Source organism: Cyprinus carpio, chromosome A25 (assembly GCF_018340385.1).
Source record: "Cyprinus carpio isolate SPL01 chromosome A25, ASM1834038v1, whole genome shotgun sequence".
Taxonomy (NCBI): domain Eukaryota; kingdom Metazoa; phylum Chordata; class Actinopteri; order Cypriniformes; family Cyprinidae; genus Cyprinus; species Cyprinus carpio.
Genome location: NC_056596.1, coordinates 9,801,482 through 9,820,140, shown reverse-complemented (window position 1 = coordinate 9,820,140; position 18,659 = coordinate 9,801,482). Strand labels below are relative to the sequence as shown.

The following is an 18,659-nucleotide window of genomic DNA, read 5'->3' as shown; positions in this document are numbered from 1 at the left end:
TGTTCAATAGTGCATACTCTTACTCCCCTACAGCAGCAGTGGCTCTGTGTCTCACTACTGCCACAGATTGACTAATTAGATTAAGCAAGAAGCTTTTCCTGAGATAATCATTCAGCAAGCCATTTCCTCTAGTTGGAGACTGTGCTCCTCAAGACCGTCCACTGAAGGTCAAATCATTTTATATGTAGTAAAGGTGAATTTTTGGCATTTGCTTTGTAATACAGACTATGTGTTGTTTGGAGTAGTTGAACGTGACGGCGATTCGCTCAGTCTCTGAAAGCAGCACCTTCTGACTGTGCTGGTCGAGGGGCTGCATTTGTCTCATTGTTGCCGTAATGGACATGTAAAACAAATCTGTGAGTACTTTTCCATTTGTTTTATGATAATGAATTGAAGTATGTTGACTATCATGGTTTGTTTTAGTTTAGTGCTTCTGTAAAATCATTATTTAAGGTCATTTGTTTGGCAAGTTTTTTTTTCTGTAACTGGGAAATAAAAAGACTTTTTTGGATGATACAGATAAAAAAAGGTTAAGGTAAAAACTTCCAATAGGTTTGTGAGCAAACATTTAATGATCAAAGAATAAGCGGTGCTTTAAAGTCTTAAAAATGCAAATTTATTCAAGATGACCCAAACATGTTTTGTTGTCCATGACCTTTTGAGAGGGCTTTAGATGTCACTGCAAACAGCCTTTGAATCTCAACATAATTTACAATTATATAAAATCCTAGATTTCATTGCTGATTTTGGTTAAAATAGTTTATTTATTTTTCAATCCATGGTTATTACGATTACCTAAAATTAAAGCTAAAGATAAAAAATTTGAACTAAATGACCATTAGAAAAACTGCCTTTACAACTAACTGAAATAAATTTAATATGAAGCACTGAAATTACTAGAAATAAACTAAAACTGAAATATAAATAATAAACCATATTAATATAACACTGGTTCAATCATTTGTTCATTCAATTACACTTTCTTTCGAATGCCCTCTAAAACTTTATTTCCCACTCTATTTTTTTCGAACACAACTTTTGAGACATGTTCTGTTGTCTTTGGCAGGTCTCTCTTCTAGACGAGACGCTGGTTTTATGTAACAGAACTAATTTTAGCATTCCATTCAAGCAGACGTAACAGATCTTTCCACTCAAGGGCCATTACAAAAGCCAGCTGTCAATTTGCATACCTGTCAACATCATCTTTAACCAGAGACATACAGTTTGATGTTACTTCCTTTGTTGATTGACAGTGGTATCACTTGATCTGGCAGATGTGACAGTACATGAATAATCACATTTTATTTGGCTTCAAGTTATAAATAGTCATATAAGCTGACATGGGAATGATAGAGTATGTAATGAACTTGCTTTCTTTTTTTGTTTTAGATGTAACTTGGTACAAACCTGATGATTTGACCTCCTGTGACTCTGATCAACCTAAGATGAGAGAAAATACACCAGAAAATCAAATGGAAATGGCATTTGAATTACATCTGGGTGCCTCATCAGAAGAGTCGGTTTTTGTGTCCCTGAGGAATTAAGTCTGGATATTGGCACTGCCTTACCTCAGGGGAAGCCACTTCTCCTCCATTTTTGGTGCACTTCAGCAGGACTATGGCCAAAAACTCATTCCGTGGGTCGAAGTACAAGACAGAGGCCAATCATGATGGAGATTTTGGCTGCACACTCAAAGAACTTCGATCACTCATGGAACTCAGAGGGACAGATGGATCACAAAGGATTCAGGAGTGCTATGGAGATGTTCAGGGACTCTGTTCCAGGTTAAAATCATCACCAATAGATGGTAAATATTTCCTGTGCTACCACTGTTAATGTTTATGCATTAAATGACATTGATAAAAATGCACTGTTCTTTTATCACCAAAATTAATAAAATGGCTAAAAATGTATATTTAGATAAATTGGAAAATGTACAGAATTTGCAATTTTGGCCAAATATGTTGATTATTATTTTCAGATAATTATTTTTAGATTGTTGCCGATAACTAATAAATGGTCAATATTAAATTTAAATCAATTAAAAATAAAACACTAAAACCATCAGTCATTTTAAATGTTAAAAGTGAATTTAGGACACCAACAACAGTATAATATACAGTTAAACATGGATATTCATATTAAGATTTGCTTAGATGCGTTTAAAAGTGTATAAAAATTGTGCTTTGAGCTTTAGGATTAAATTGATAAAGGTAATCGATATATAAAAACATTATAAATAAAGCATGCACAATTACATACTCCAATATTCAAGTGATGCCAATACATTTTAAAAACGTCTATATCAGCCAGTTAACAAGATGATACCTAAAATATCATGCAAAAAAAAAGATGAACCAAATGGTGGGTGGTTATTTAGATCTGAGGCTAGAGCCAGGGTTGTATGTTTTTTCAAACTTCACATTGGGTTTGATCCATGACCTGCTCACATTTTCACACCTTGAGCAAAGAACGCGACTTACCATCAGGCTCTTACACATGGAAGACTGTCTCCGTATCCGGTCTCGCCGAATCGCATTAGCGAGCGGTGTGGAGCGTACAATAATTAATTAGCAATTAGAAAGGTGTTCAGAGCCATTCTTATGTTCAATGTCGCTTGTTCCTTTCGTCATTGGGCACTGTAGCTGTCAGCAAGTGGCAAAATTTTTTTTTAGCTTTAAAAGACTCAGAAGTTGCTTCTTGACAGTGTGAGGTGGGAGACTAATAATGCAATCACTGATTGGATTGGAGGTTTACTATAAGAAGGAAGAAGAAGTTTGTACCACTTTGTAATACAAAGTGGGCTAATACGGGGTAGCATTAGTATATTTTTGACCACTATTATAAGGAATTTTCAGTCAAAGCAAATGTTAATCTACCCTCGAGTAGTGTATTCAATTTTCAAACGTATGATCTGCACCGGTCTTGGTGTTTTACGCACACTATGCAGCTTTTGTCAATTATCCGAGTGGATAGGGTGGTCACTCTGGTATGTTATGAAGAGCATAAGTCAGAAGTGTCGTCTGTTACACTTACGGGTTAAGCCACACGCATCACTGACACACTAAAGGTAAAAAGAGTGAGTCTATTATAGCAAATTAAAAAGCGGTACGTACACAAATGATATAGTGTGTGAATAACCAATACCATTATTTAAAATCAAAGCATTAATGGCAGTAACTAATGGTACATTTTATTCTGAAGTGTTACAATTATTATTTTAAAACTATTGAAAGCCCTTAGAATTTCAGTTATTATTTTCAGGTTTAATATCTTTTGTCTGTAATCATTTCCAGTGACCCATTGGTTAGGAATGAAAGCGTAATCGACATGTGTTTAACATTACATCATTGCTAACGTATAAAATATTACAGTTATAATGTGGTCAATTCAGCCTGACAAAAGATGCTTAAAACCGCTGCAAATTCTGGCCCTTGCTGTGGTACTTTCGTGGTAATTTAGATTAGTAAAAGTGACCATGATGTCTGCTGTGGAATTTACAGTTCCTCTTTTTGGCTTATGTCAGCCGTGGTTATTCATCACCTTCTGTTCTTGCGAGTTTACAAACTTAACTCGGTCTTTAGATTATTGCAATGAGCTCAAATCCACTCATTTGTCTAACAACCCCCCATGGATCCGCTTATGGTTCCCTTGATAATTCCAGTGAAATATGTTTACAACCTCCTCATGTGATTCTTCTCGATTTAAGATTTTTATGTGTGATTCTAAATAGGCACAATCTGTCTGTTATGAAAAAGAGTCCTATCTCTGGTTAAATCAGACCTTGATTATTGCTTTTTAAGTCCTATTTTACCATTGCTATCCATCTATATTTTCCAGTTTTCGATAAGCATGGGCTTAACACTCTGCAATGACATAATTGCTGTGTCATGAGCAATAAACAGACAGTTGTAGTTGTGGACAGGTGGAACCAGATAAATTTACCTCAGGTTAATCCCAAATCACATCTTAAAACCTGAGGTAGGCTCGTCATTGCCCACATCACGCTAATCGCACGTGGCCGATGCTATGCTGCATGGGGTTTACGTTTCATTGTTGCCCTTGCCAAAAGCTGGGTAAAACTTTGAGGGGGCAGGGGCCGCAGCGTTTTGTAATTGAGCAAAGGAAGGGAAGAGAGGGAGATTACACGTGTGTAAGCGTTCCGGCTGGACTCTTGCTTGTGTGGGGATTGGAAATATTTTGGTATATTGTTGGAATCCATTATATTTCAAATTGTGAAAAGCAAAGTAAAAAACCCTCTAAAGCCAAATTCACTTGTCTCAAGTGTTTTAAAAATTCCGCTTGATCCATCTGTCATTTTTTTGAATATTTATCTAAATCAATCAGTATGTTTCCCTGTTACATATTATTATACATATTGCGAAATGTGTTTTTAAAATGTGCAGTGACAAGCTCTGGACATTAAGATACGCCATAAGGATGTTTAGGTCATCTAAACGTCATATGTAATTAACACATGGTCCATCATAATTATCTGAAGTGACCCACGAGAAATCTTTGGACACATCCAGCGGTGTCTAGATTTGTGCTGTGTAGATATCTTGACGTAGTGGTATATCTTATTTTTATATGTGTAATAGAAAATGATTATCAATATTTTTACAACCAAGACGCTTATTTGATATGGTAAAAAGGCAAAGTTATATATGTGTTGTGTGTAGTTTGCTTAAATCGTAATAATTTGTAGGAATAATTAACTTAATAGCTGTCGTGTACGGGCTGAAGGCGATACCACCTGAAAAAAAACACACACTATAAATAAAAACATCGGTGAATTGGGAGTCATGTTCCATGATGGTTACCTTTTCCTATTGTTTCCTGGTAAGCGTAAAGTATCTTAATGTTTATTCCGCTATTGGTATTATGATGTTCGGATTTCAGGGGTGAAGTCCCGGGCGTCAAGGCTGTCTGAGGACAATGCGAGGAAGAAAAAGAAGAAATTGGAGAGAGTAGGCATTGTCTGACACTCTAAAAAAGCCACTACAACATCCTGCAGATAGTGTTTGGACGCTTTGCAGGAGGTGATTTAATTTATTTTGGAAGTAGCCGCCATAAGATCCTTAGGCCTTTCTGTCTATAAACCTCCTAATGCAGAGCAGAGAATTCGTGAGTATCGGAGGGATTTTAGCCGCTCACCTATGTGCAGTCACTGACATCATTTATACCTCTGTTTCATTTGCTCTTGGTGCGGTTGAAATACAAATGAATTGGCTGTAACATATCATGAAGGTGACGTAGGGCTAGTATGTATTCAAAGGCTCACTGCCGGGCCTCTCTTTTAGGGGAAAAAAAAATAACAATACTGTACCGTGAGCACTGCTGTGCATTTAGCAGTAAAGACTCCATGCAAAAATCATGTTATTTTGTGTTTGCAAGTGCACGAGTCCTTCACTTTCCTTCACTAAATGTGCACCTGCTTGTAAACTGCAGCTATGCACCTCAAATATCCTATTAGCAATTCTTAGACATAGAGTTCAAGTGTTTGGGGTTGGAAAGATTTTTTTAATGTTTTGAAAGGAAGGTTAAAAAAATGATCCCTCCTTTTATTTGATCAAAAACTACAGTAAAAGCAATACTATTGTACAATATTATTACAACTTAAAAGTAACTGTTTTTGTGTGTTAAGTAAATATTTTAAAATGTAATTGATTCATGTTGATGTAAAGCTTAAATTTTCAGCAGCCAATTACTCCAGTCTTCAATGTCACATGATATGATCATTTTAATATGCTGATCTGCTGCTCAAGAAACATTCTTAGAATTATCAAGTGTTGAAAACAGTTTTGCTGCTTAAAATTTTTGTGACAACTGTGATTAGTTTTTTCAGAATTCTTTGATGAATAGAAAGTGTAAAAGAACAGCAATTTATTTGAAATAGAAATCCATTTGTATCATAAATGTCTTTACTTTCACTTTTCGTTCACAATATAATGCACTCCTTGCTGAATAGTCAAAGTACTATAAATTGTACTACTGTAAAAAAAAAAATGAAATCTTACCGACCCCAAACTTTTGAACAGAAGTGTATTATATATAATATAAGACTTATACACACAAGTTGCTGTGAGCAGCTACTTACAAGGACTTTATCATTGGTGCAGACTGTGGTAGGGGCGGCTGGAGGAGTTGAGGACGAGTGGGCTGAGGCAGAGGCCCGATGGATTGAGGGTGCTGCCATCCTGTCTTGTCTGTCCTTTGTGTGTTCTGTCACAGCCTTTAATGACTGGAGCAAGGGAAAAAGCAATTCCGTTCGAGACCTCAGAGCCGCATAGAACAATGAGCAGAAGTTCCACTGTGCTCCGAGCCGGTCAAAGGTCATTCAGATTCCTGTGAGCCGAGATTGTGGTTGGAGACATTGCACCAAGTAAAATATGGTAAAATTATGGTCCTCCCTAAGAAGCTTTTTAATTTATTAAACAATTAAGAATTAGGATTGACATGTTCCTTTAAACTCATATGCTTTTAAATGGAAATGTTTAGAAGGGTTTAGCAGCTCTTGCCATAGAGTGACAGTTTATGGGGACCATATCTGTCAAGTTTCAAATAAAGGACAAAAAAAAATCTACACTGAAAAAACAAAAAAAGTTGTGTAGGGATTAACTTCACTTTTTTCATTAATTATAGCAATAAACAAATTAAGCTTCAGTAAGCAAATAAAAAAGAACGTAGTTTAAGTAGAAAGTATTTGAGTCTTGTGTAACATTAATTAACACAACACACCCTTTTTTAAATTCTGCATGTGAATATGCTCGATTAAAGATTCAAGGCTTTTTTAGTTCTTTCATTGGTATTTGTTTCCCTTTTGGAGCTTGACAGTCATGGAATGAACTGTTGCTGTATGGAAAATAGCTGTATGTAGATAAATAACAAAATTATCTTTTATCTTGGCTTAACTGCTCTTTTAAAAAATAATGCTAAAGCACATAGAATAGGGTTTTATTCCAGTAGTCTGTTTTTTTTTAGTTGCCATTGGCTTGTTCAATTGAAAACCCATCTTTTGGCTTGCTGCAAACATGTTCATATTGAAACAAACACGCCTCTCGTCTTTTGGTCTTGCTATGCAAACATTTTTGACTATTGTGTCTCAGACAGGCCATCTAGTCCTTTGTTTTGTGCTTGCAGGTGACCGCTCCTTCCTGCTGATGGTTGTACTAATCCAAAGCAACGATCTAAAAATTGACGAGAAGCTCCCTCCCCACTGGAGAGTCGGACCATGTCAAAAAACTGTGGACAAAGACCCCCTGCTTCTTTCAGGTTTTGCCTCTGCTTTTTTAAAAAAGTGACAATAATAGTAGCAATCTAAAGGTCAAGACTAAAACGTTTTTCGCCGATTGCCATAGTTATATACAGTACCTGGTTTACATGCCCATTTTTGCCCTGTTTGCTCAGGCACGCATGTGATGGAGGGTTCCGGAAAATATGCTGGTCACATACAGCAGTGGGGGTTGAACTCTCAGACGGGGATCATCTTCACTCTCCTCGGAGACGCGGAGATGATAAAATGATGACGATGAGGAGAAAAAAGAAGAGAGGGAGAGGAAAAAGAGGGAGAAGGAGGAGAAAAGGAGGGAGAAAGAAGAGAAAAAGAAAGAAATAGAGAGGAAGAAGAAGGAGAAGAAAGAAAAAAAGAAAAGTATGTTCCTTCTGATTGGTTTCTGAAGCGCATTTTCAAAATAATTCCTTAAGCATCCATTCAGTTCTAACCAAGTTTGGGTTTTCACTCCAAATGAGTAAATATGCTAACTATTTGAAATGCAATCTTTGGCCAGGGAACTAGATACGGTCATTTTATAAAACATACTAAACACGGATACTGCAAGAGTCACATCATTTCCAAATGATCATGTGTCTATAAAGATATTCACAGATATCTGATTGATCCATGTCACTTTTCAACAGCCAAAAAGCCAGATGCAACAGCTTAAAAAGAAAAGGTGTGTATATAGCACATATGCTGTAATCGTGTGTCATAGCGTTTCCTTTAGATCAGTGATTCTCAACTGTTGGGTCCCGTGATGTAAAAATGGGTCACAGGTCTGTTGTCATGGTTAAAGGGGTCATATGATGCGATTTAAAAATTTCCTTTCTCTTTGGAGTGTTACAAGCTCTTGGTGAATAAAGAAGATCTTGTGAAGCTGCAAAGACTGAAGTCTCAAATCCAAAGAGATATTCTTTATAAAAGTTAACACTCGACCACGACCCCTGAAACGGCTCGTTCTAACACTCCCCCACATATTTTCATCAGTATGTGGGAATATTTGCATAACGCCACCCAGATGTTCACGCAAGAGAAAGAAGGCGTACCTTTTATTCTCGTTGTTAGTATGTGGTTGCTGCCGCCGCCATGGGGTTGTATAGACGCTGTGTGTTTCACTGTGAAAGCGAAACTACTTTGTTTGGCCTTCAAGACCAAGGACGATCCCGCGTAGAATTCCTGCCTGCTGTCTCACCGTGCTGGTCCCGCTGAGGAAATCACATCAACTTGCCGCGGCTTCTTGCCTGGCCTCCGGCCTCTGCTCACCTCAACCGGTGTTGTGACCGCGGTTTCGTTGAGGAAGCGAAACTACTTGTGTTTTTGCCTTCCAAAAAAGAAAACATGAACTAGAAATCATGTTTATATCACGTTTATAATGGCTTTTATTTTTTTTTGTCTCATCGCTCCGGTCGGACAAGGTATCACAATATGTTAAGAGGGCGTAACATTTCTGTCACACGCTTGAGGCATTCGCCAATCACAACATGCTGGATAGCTGGCCAATCACAGCACACCTCGCTTTTCAGAGAGATGAGCCTTGTGAAAATCGATGCATTTCAGAAAGCGGAGCATAGAGGAGAAACAATATTGTACAGTAAGTGTGGACAAAAAAAATTGTTTTTTTTAAACCTTAACCCGGCATAAACACATTTCATACACAAAACACACAAAATAATGTTATTTTTATCAGCATCATATGACCCCTCTTAAAAAAACTGCTAAATGCAAATAATAATATGCAGCTAAACATATAATTGGGCATCTGCTTCCTTGAGCAACATTCATCATACGCTCATTGTCAGCGAAACCCGTGAACAACTCTGAATAACAAAACATGAACCACACTGCTTCACGGGTTCATGTGCACTTAAGATACATGGTTTGTGTTGGCCACAATTAATTTTTTTTGCAAGAACCCATCTAAATTTAAGAGACATTTGAAACCAATTTAGATGTTTTTCCCTATTCAACCCGTTATATTATTATTTTGTACATTGATGCGCCCTATGTAGTTCGTTATTATATTAACACATATGTTCAGTAGGTGATATTAAATTTAATTTTTTGTTACTTTTGTATGACAAAACTAGTTTAGAACCACTGCATAGAACATTACATGAAATTGCAGTCAGATGACCTAAGTTCTCAATCAGTAGTGATTCTTTCGGCAACGCATTTGTGTGTTTTTTAATTTCTTTTTATGTATTGTGAGAATGTCCTGTGAACATATGGTTTGAATCTAGTTAGCTAACTGTGCCTCTTCAACTCTTTTCATGCTGATTAGAAGTACGAAAGATTTAGGCTACCAGCTCTGCTTTTTCCTCTTGTCCACAACATATAGCACATACAGGCGAGACACATGCTGTCAATCTCCAGAACATTTCCTTTTTTTTTCTCGGTCTGCACATGGTCGTTAAACAGTTTTTAGCGTCTTCTGAAACAACACTTCACACATAAATAAGAACCGTCAGAGTTGGAGTTTGTCCGCCATTTACACAAATATTTTGACATACACAAGCGTTCACAAAGGTTGTGGGTGACATTGTTTGAAAAGTGACCATTAACAAAATTTCTGGAAAAAGAATCACAGTTTTTATAATATATATAAGTATATATATATATAATAGATATCTATATATTATATATATATCATGGATCATGTGCCCATTGATAGACTGTTCTGGATAGTAACCTTGCGACTGGGTCATTTGCTGCGAAAAATTCAACTTTCCATCACAGAAAGCTAGTGGCGTTTATTTTCGGAAAATGATACCTTAAACTAGAAAGTCAGTTATTTAAATTGTAATAATATTTCACAATATTACTCTTCTTAAATTTTGATCAATGCATGCAGTCCTTGGTGAGGTGAAGCATAAGAGACTTCTTTTTGAAAACATTAGTCTTAACTGACCCCAACCCGTTAAACAGTAGTTATTGCATTCTGGTGTTAATTTGGGGCAATACGACTTTTAAATTCTGCTTGCAACATTTTTTTTTGGATGGTTAATAATAGTTTGATACATGCAGGTAGCATAACCTTTGTACAGATGGACAAACATTTTATAAAGCAGATGATAAGTACCATTTAAAGTAAAAACAATTTTTTAACATCACTGTGGTTTCATCTGTATTCAGAGAAGGATGGGCAGGCACAGTGGAGATGGATCCCCCTCAACAGTTGATGGATGAAAACAGAATGAATAAGCCACAAAAAAAACCAGATCCAAAGAAAGGAGAAATCGGGGTACTTCAATGGAAGTCTTACCAAAACTAGCTGTAAGCAAACGGGAAAGCAGGTAACAATACAAAAGAAAATAATAAAAAAAGCATTTTGACCGTGGTGCAGAACTTTTTGTCATTTTTGGTCCACTTTAATTTGTTTATCCTTGTATTAAAACTCCAAGTAAACGTCCTTTTAAATGATGCTATGTGTAGTTCCTGGTGTGCGTTCAGATGTTTTTTTTGTTTCCTAGTGGCGTCGTCCATTTCAGTGCCATCCCAGTCCTCATGCTTCTGGTGCTCTTTTTGGTGGACGACTTTCTGGGTATCCGGGCGCTTGTCCTGGATTAAAGACTGCACTCCTATGCTCCATCCCTGCTTCTATTGTCAAGTGTCTCCATCATTTGGCGTCACTAGCACTGGTCGGGTTTGTTTGCGCTGGTGCGCCTAGAAGAATTATCCGCTTGCTGTCACTATTTCATTGCCCTATTCTGTGAAAGTATTGTGATCTGTCCCTTTTGCAGAAGTTTCATGCAAACTTGTACATACCAAAGTTGTAAACAGTCATTTATGTCGTAAATTCATCTGTCATTCCCTGTAGAAAATGATGAAGGACAACAACCTGGTGAAGGGCATAATCCGTTTGGAACGCTTGCGAGATACGATGGGAACCAACTGCCACGCTGGGCAATTTGCTCGTGATAAAACAGCCACCCTAACCATGAACAGCAATGACAGTGGTTCAGGTGTATATGGAGACAGACACTACAATAAGGTCCCAGAACCTGGATCTGATTCCTGGCAACATTCATGAATCTTCTTCGTCACAGGCATCATCAGTGGTTAACTTTGTGGCTATACTACTTCAAAAATAATGTGCTAACAAACTATATTTTGCCTGAATGTGGTACTTTTTTAAATATACAGAGGATTTCAAAAAAACTGTGACCAACAAGATTAATTTTTTTGTTACATAGAACTCAGCATAGAAATTTAAGTGAAGAGTTAATATATTTTTATAGAGATCAAATTATAATAGATCAATAGCATATATATATAATTTATCCAATTTATGTCAGAATTTGTCATTATCTCAAATTCATGTTTGTTTTGAAGATTTATTTAAATATTTATTGTAATTAAGATATTATCATTTATTAAAGATAAATCAATGTGGTTTCAGACTTTTGGACCACACTGTATTTAAACTTTTTTAGTCATTATTTAATGCAATGTAATTTTTTTGCTTACTTTTTTGTTAGGCTAGACTTAGTTTCATGATTTTGATGAACCCTTTTTTCCTGTCCCTAGCCTGGCTGAGGAAAGAGGGCGGTCTGCCCCGTCAAGTTGGGAACAAAACTGAATGTGTTCTTGCTAGGGTTTACCACTGGATTACGAAAAGATTACCAACGCCATTCGCAATGAATATCCTGAGGAAAAAAATTTCACAAGTATACACGCTTTCAACTCAGTCAGGAAAATCCATGAGCACAGTCCCTAAATAAGAAGGGTCGAGATGGAAGTTACCGTATGTTCAGCAAAGGAGCATCAGGAAATCCTCCTGAGGAAGTAAGTTACGCATTTATAATTGCAGGTGATTTGCTATTTGCTAGATAATAATACAAGCGGTATTATTATGGGTGAAGGATGTTCTCATCCAATGGGAGCACTCACAGAAATCTTTATAGTTCAGGTTGAGTCATCAATATTTTAGTCCCAGTTTTCCTCCTGGGTACATAGACCATTTAATGATTTGGAAAACACTAAAGATTCTGTTTACATTAGTACACATTTCACTGACAAAGAAGCTCTTTTGGTTCACTCTCAATAAGTATAGTGATGCACAAAGCACCAGTCTTACAGAAGTTCACCTTTCAAAAACCAGCGCACCTTTTTTTCTGTTGGTTCCAACGTGCCATATTCACAGGAAAACTTGGGCGCGACTTGAATGTTGAAATCTGCATGGGTCAAAAATTAAATATAAATTTGAGACTACATACTTGTCTCATTAACTTTCCCCTTTTCTCCAAAAAGTTATAAAGCTTTTCATAATATTTAATATTTGCCCAGGTGCTGTCAAGTCCTGACAGCCAGTGGCGAAGCTAAAGTCTTCAGGCCCATTGATCGGGATGACATGGTGAAAAAAGGTGATTGAGGCCATGGCCTCTCGGAGGGTTTGAGGACCATCTGCCTCGCTTACAGGGACTTTCCCCTGTTTCGGATGGGGAGCCTGATTGGGGATAATTGAGGCGCGATATCCTGACTGGAACTTACCTGCATTTGTGTTGTGGGCATTGAGGATCCTGTTCGGCCCGAGGTAACTGCTCACTTGACCATTAATTCAACTCCGATTCCATCAACTTTATATGGAAAATAATGCATTTGACAGTGAAAAAACAAAGCAAAGACACGGCTGAAATGCTCATTACTATTCGTCAGCATGTGTTTGTTGACACTTAACCCCTGGTGGTATAATCACCACAGGTCCCTGATGCTATTCATGAAGTGCCAGCAAGCAGGCATCACTGTGCGCATGGTCACAGGGGATAACATTAACACACCGCTCGCGAGCTATTGCAACCAAGGTGGGCATTCTCCATATAGGCGATGACTTCCTTTGCATTGAAGTCAAATGAGTTCAAAACAGACGAATAGCAATGAACTTGGAGAGGTCGAGGTTGGTCAAAATAAAAACATGGATCAGTTTTTCATTCAAATGAAAGGTTGATATTCAAAGGCCTCATCATATTTTCAGATTGAGCAAGAGCGGCTGGACCAAAGATCTGGCCCAAACTGCTTTGTACTTGCGAGATCTTCTCCAAACCGATAAGCATACATTGGGTCAAAGGTAATGACTTTCAAATCACAGGACTGCTGTTGTTTAAATTGTTGTGGTGCCTAATACAATCTGACTGCAAAAAAAATGTTTTGCTGTCTACTTTAAGGTATAATTGATAGCACCATATTAGAACAGAGACAAGTCAGTTTGCTGTCACTGGAGACGGAACCAATGATGGCCCTGCGCTAAAAAAAGCTGATGTTGGATTTGCAATGGTAGGACTTTTTAAAAAATTTGAAAAACTTGCTTGCTTGTACATCACTATGAGGGATGTACTGTGAAGTTTAGAAAGTACAGGTGTTTTTGGGGGGATTTTGTAATGTATTGTCAGTTTACTCCTCAGGACCTTGACGCACCGTAGTTTGCCAGATTGTCGGAACAAAACAGAAACGAGCGCACTTGACGATGAACAAAATGAAATACGTTGTGTTTTACACCAGCTGGCAACCCGGGGGGCCAAAATACAATTGGGTTAAACTGCTGCAATGGGCGGGTTTCAACAAAACCAAAACATAAATCAGCACATTTCGGGCCCGGAGCGCACATTTTCAAAGGGGAATAACTGACGTAGCAATTGTTTTTCAGATAACAAGTACTATTAACTTAGCATGTTTCTTAAATATCTCAAACATATTATGGTATTTTTATGCTTTAATAGAGTCAAAAATCTACTACAACAGCACCTTTAAATACTAAAGAAAAAATATTGCGCCAGACCTTTAGACCAAGTTTGAGTTGGTCTATGGCGAAGTCTATTTTCAGTTCCTCAAAACAGTGTATGATAGAGCTCAATAAGACTTATGTCGAAATAATAGACCACATGCCCATGGGCGCACAAATGGGTTTTTTATGCAAATTCATTTTGCTATTTAAAGAACGGTGGTGCAGGTCGGGGAAAATGAGAAGTGTTGTCAAGCTGAAACTATCAAAACACACTTGCGCAACACCTTGCGCCACATTGCGCCAGGTGTATGATTAGGGCCCATAATTATAAAGAATACTCCAAAAAAGTTTAATTATAATTGATATCAGTAAGTCTTAAGTGATATGTCAATAAATATTTTAAATGGTTTTGAAGTATACTTACTAAAACTTAAATTAGTGTAGGGATTTACTTTGAAACAAATATGATTTAATGGATTGCTAGTAATTTCACAATTAATCACAAAGTAATGGCAAGTCACACACTGAAATTTTGCTGACTACCTGTAAATGTTTACTGTGCCTTTAATGTTTCCATCACGTATTTTATGCAATATTCCAAAATTAGCATGAATGTATTTGGAAAGTTAATGAAATTTGACAGTGATGTGTCATGATCTGTTTTTATAGGGCATTGCTGGTTACAGATGTGGCCAAAGAGGTCAATCAGACATTATCCTGACAGACGATAACTTCAGCAGCATTGTGAAGGCAGTGATTGTGGGGGAGGAACGTCTATGACAGTATCTCAAAGTTCCTCCAGTTTTCAGCTGACGGTCAATGTGGTGGCTGTCATTGTGGCGTTTACAGGAGCTTGTATCACACAGGTCAGACTTCTGCTTCCTCTTTTTTCCTGTCCTCTATGCCATCTCATTCTTTCTATTAAACTTTTTGCTTTTTCTAACTCTTCGCATAGGACTCCCCTCTCAAAGCTGTACAGATGCTGTGGGTGAATTTAATTATGGACACATTTGCGTCGCTAGCACTGGCGACAGAGCCTCCCACTGATGCTTTACTGTTGCGCAAACCGTATGGCCGTAACACAGCCCCTTATTTTATCCCGCACCATGATGAAGAACATCCTCTCGACATGCTGTATATCCGCTAACCATCATCTTTCACGCTGCTGTTTGCCGGTAAGCACCACCCAAAATATCTAGAGTAGGGTTGATGTTGAAGTTGATGAACGCAACGTGCACTAAGTTCACTAGGTTCACTTTATTAGTTCACATTCGCATAATTCCAACATTTTCGTGGGCCAGGTTCACAAGGTTTTAGCAGGAATTTTGCCAAAATAAAAACTAATTTAAATATTTAAAGTTTGAATGTTTGAAAGGTGATTAATTTAATATATAAATATTAGTTATGTAACTATTGTAAAATAAATTCTTAAAAGTGATCAAACAATCACATTAATTTTTATTTTAAACTGTACAATTGCGATATTCATACAAACAGTAAATGTTTCGGACTTCCTTTTTGTAATAATAGTTTACACAAACAGATAATACAAAATTATTATTGTTATTACATAATGGTTTTATTAGTTTGATTTTTCCTAAAATGCCAGTTGTGAATGTAACCTGGCCTGAGACATTTTCACAACTAAAAGTACCTGATTCTACTTTAAAGGGATAGTTCACACCCCCCCAAATAAACTTCTGTGGTAATCTGGAAAAAATAATAATACTATGGAAGTCAATGGGACCAGCAACTGTTTGGTTACCAACATTCTGCAAATATCTTCTTTGGTGTTCAGAAGAATAAACGAAAATCATACAGGTTTGGAAACAACTTGAGGATGAGGTAAATGATGACAGAAGTTTTATTTTTGAGTGAACTAATGCCTTTAAAGTACAGCTCCAAAATAAAACACTTTTCCTAAAAATATTAAATATGACATCACATATCTTCCTTCAAACGGCTATGCTACTCTCTAAGCACATGCAGAAATTGAAGTTCACTGCATTCACTGTGAACTGAGCCATTCTGGATGTGGAACACCTGATCACAACTGATGCGTGAGTAAAGTGTGCACTTCGGTTTGAAACTCGCAGGTTTTTTTTTTTGGATTAAGGTATCTTGCGCTTTAAAAACTGTGGTGGGCCGCCACACGTCTAGTCTAATGAATAGGAAACACTGACTTTTTCAAGTAATCAAGTACATATTTATGTAAATATTTGTACATCCAAGCGGGTATGGCTGAGAAAAAATGTTTGGAAAACCCTGGATTTAGAGCAGCCCAGTCAGGAGTCCACCCTCTATTATATCTCTGATTTTATTTTCATTTTTTGCCCGAGAGTGAGCAGAGTCTTTGGGACCTTGACAAGCGTCCAGAACACTCCTCTCACGCTCCTCCTTCAGAGCAACTACCACCATTGTCTCTTAACACATTTGTGATGCAGGCAGCTTTTTAATGATATTAACGCTCGTACGAATCCACGGGCTAGAGAAAGTTTTCGATGGCATCGTCACTAACATGAACTTCTGCGCTATAGTATTCGGGTCCTTTGTTATACAGGTTACTTCACAATTGTATCCTCGATCAGGCCTGTGTCAGTTATCAACAATTGTTCGGAATCCTAACATGGTATTTGTTTTTACGTTCCTAATTCTGCAGTTTGGAGGGAAGCCTTTTAGGGTGTAGGTCCTCTCTGGTGAGCCAGTGGCTGTGGTGTGTCTTCCTTGGATTGGGACTCCTCGTCTTCTGGGGGGGAGGGAGGCCTGGAGAAGCCATTCGAACTCTTTTTGAAATGATGCAACTGGGTGATGTATTGGTTTTTCTCACCTCCTACACCCACAGCGTGAGTTCCACAATTCCACAAGTCGCCCCCCCCTTTTCCTGAGTTTTATGTTCCTGACTGACTTACGCGGTCACTGTCACGCAAAGGGAGCGATAGTACAGCACCTGTCCCGGGACACGTGATTTGCTGGAGGAGATGTAAGACCAGTAGAATGAAATAGAACCATTGCTGAGAAATGAGCTAAAAAAGGGGGCAGGGTTCTGTGGTGCAGGGGTCCTCAACAAAATTCAGAAAACCCATAAATTAATGAGGTTTCCTTGATTTCATACCTCACATCCCAAGTTTGAGTTGATTTTTAATGCTCATATTAAGTTGTAGTTTTTTATGTAATGCAGGTGACATTTACGTTGTATTTTAGACGTGTTTTCCTTATTTGCTTTGCTATTTTTTTTTTTTTAATGGTTTGAATGTAGAGATTTGTGTGTCCCGACCAGGCCAGCCCTTTGTGCTGTCACTACATCTGCGACCAATCCATTCATAACAAATTGTTGTGTAGAGTGCAGGGTAAAACTGTAGAATTCCCCGAAACAACAAATGAAGGATTGTGTTAATTCAGCAGGTAAATATGGCTAGCCGTGATGGCTATATGCATTAGCTATTCGTAAAAATAATCTTATAACCAAAATGCTCAAAATGGGTGAATGTTAGCTGAACGCTTATTTTCCTTTGGTTTATGATGCTTTTTTCTTTAGATCCGTGTGTTTACTGCTTTCCGGGATCCAGTGTCCCGTACGATGGGTCTTGAGACAACCAGAGGCTCAGCAGCTCTCATTCACAATTTAATGAGCCACCCAGAGTTCCGTATTGAGGATTCATGAGCAGGCCATCCCTCCTCATCGATGACACAGACCCTGAGGAGGATGAACCGACTATAAGAAACACTGTAGACTCCTTCCCCACATGTACTAAGTTTTATCCCCTCATCAGGAACAACAACAATGCAAGCGGGACAACAAAGGTTTCCATCCGCACAAAGCTTATGGCCATAAACTACTCCTTCTTCTCCGACTCCTGGAAGCCCAATGCACCGGTCTGCGAAACCTCTCCTAGAAATCGCTAACCAATCACTTCAATCCCCATAAACAACACCGAGAGACATTTTTATGAACATGGTAAGGCTTATGAGCCTGTGATAGTGAACTGGAAAAGCAGCAACACTTGTTTTTTATTATATGCATGGGGGTTTGTTTCATCTTTGCGTAATTTGCCTCGCACAAAGTTTGGAATTGAACGGCATGTTGGCTCAAATGTTCAAATTCTTTCCGCGTAATATTGTGCTCAGTCAGATAATCTTGATATAAGGTGTTTTGGCTGTTCATAGAAGAGTCCTGTTTAATTGTGAGAAAACACTTTAATAAAGAGCACAAAAGGTTCACATGTTGTTGAGTCTCTGGTTAATGTGGAGCAACACTTTTTTTGAAAGTGCATTATTTGCCTCTAAATCAGTTTTTATGTTTTATTTTTAGAAGGCTATGAAAAGATGCAATGCCTCAGGACATTTTTTTAAAGGGGTGAGCGGTTTGGAATGGTAAAAGACTTTGATTATGGGCCTCTGTATTTCGTGGAAATGTAGCCGTTAACTGCACTTGCAAAATGACATCTACAAGGTGTACTAAGGGAAGGAATGTTAACTGGTTTACAGTGGTACATTGCTAAAATTTTTTCTCTTTAAAAAAACAAACAATGATAAACTGTGCTAAAATGTAAGTACAGTTTATTTTCTGTTTAGAGTGTTTTTATCAATTTTGATCCAGCCCCACCTCCTATAAACCACAGGACAGGACTCAAACACACTACACAAGTCCCACGAGTTTGTCGA

At 37.8% G+C, this 18,659-nt stretch overlaps 1 protein-coding gene and 1 pseudogene across 1 annotated transcript in view; both read left to right on the top strand.

Annotated features, from left to right (window-relative positions):
• Positions 1-18,659, top strand: part of LOC109060816 (microtubule-associated protein 1A-like) — a 131,909-nt gene that overhangs the window by 19,072 nt on the left and 94,178 nt on the right.
• LOC122135658 lies at positions 1,618-17,658 on the top strand (annotated as a pseudogene).